The sequence below is a fragment of the Protobothrops mucrosquamatus genome, unplaced genomic scaffold (genome assembly GCF_001527695.2).
Source record: "Protobothrops mucrosquamatus isolate PMUCROS unplaced genomic scaffold, P.Mucros_1.0 scaffold3170, whole genome shotgun sequence".
Taxonomy (NCBI): domain Eukaryota; kingdom Metazoa; phylum Chordata; class Lepidosauria; order Squamata; family Viperidae; genus Protobothrops; species Protobothrops mucrosquamatus.
The window spans coordinates 54,412-55,671 of NW_015389169.1; the positions used below are offsets into that span (position 1 = coordinate 54,412).

The 1,260-nt window shown below is 45.6% G+C and overlaps 1 pseudogene; it reads left to right on the forward strand.

Annotated features, from left to right (window-relative positions):
- Positions 1–922, forward strand: part of LOC107297186 — a 5,231-nt pseudogene extending 4,309 nt beyond the window's left edge.
- Positions 923–1,260: the final 338 nt, after the last annotated feature.

A 1,260-nucleotide genomic window follows, 5' to 3' on the forward strand; every position in this document is an offset into this window, starting at 1 on the left:
TATTGAACAAAAGGGGGGAGAGGACCGACCCCTGAGGCACCCCACAAGTTAGGGGCCTAGGAGTCGACCTCTGTCCCCCTGCCAATACAGACTGCGTACGGTCGGTGAGGAAGGAGGAGAACCACCGCATAACGGTGCCTCCCACTCCTAACTCACCGAGACGCCGTAGCATGATACCGTGGTCTACAGTATCAAAAGCTGCTGAGAGGTCCAAAAGAACAAGGACAGAGGAATAACCTCTGTCCCGGGCCCTCCAGAGATCATTAACCAACGCGACCAATGCCGTTTCCGTGCTGTGTCCCGGCCTGAAGCCCGACTGGTATGGGTCCAGATAGACGATTACCAGCCCAGAAATCTGGGAAGCTGTGAAACATTTCCAGGAGGCTCTGTGTGCCGTCAGCTCAGACTTCGCTCCGTACTGTGTGCCCAGAGCTACACTGCATGTCACGCTTTGCCTGCTGCACTTGGATACCCCTGAAGAAATCCACAAAGCGATGATGGCTCTGGAAGAACTTCAGGCTGGTTTTCAGCGACTGCTGCCCTTCGTCTTGCTTCTCTTCTTCCGTAATGTGGAGTCTTTTAATTCACGGGTTTTGTACTTGGCACCGGACCCTGCACCCCAATTGGGAGCCCTGGCTCAAAGTCTGGAAGATGCCTTTACCAAAAAGGGCTTGACTGTGATTTGCCCTCCTTCCAAAGGGAAGTTCCATTTGACTGTTGTGAAGGTTCCTCCTAGGAAGGGAATGCCACAGCTCCCATCAGGTTTGGCTTGGGCTCCTACGATGAAGGACTTAGGAGTCCAGGCAGTAGAGTCCATAGGTTTTTATGAGGTAGGAAAAGGCAAAAGAACCGATCATGTGTATGTCAGCATATTGAAATTGGATTTATATGGAGGAAGTTGAACTTAACTGGAGATACCTTCCAAATGAATGTCTTACTATTTAGAAAAAAGACAACTTGAAGCTGTATGGACTTCAACTCCCAGAATTCCCCAGCTGCATCTGTTTGGAGCACTTTAACTACAACTCTAATGGAATAATTGATCAAATTGGTTTTTGTATTTATATGCATCATGTTTATGTTTATATTTTGTTATACTTGAAAATAATAAAAATTTTAAAATAGAAAAAAAAAAATTGGGGCGGGGAAAAAAAAGAACAGGAGCATTGTGGTAACACTGATAGTTTTTGCCTTATTTGATTTAAACAGATTAATAATCACAATAAAGGTGTAATGTTTTTAACAATCCCTTTTCAGATA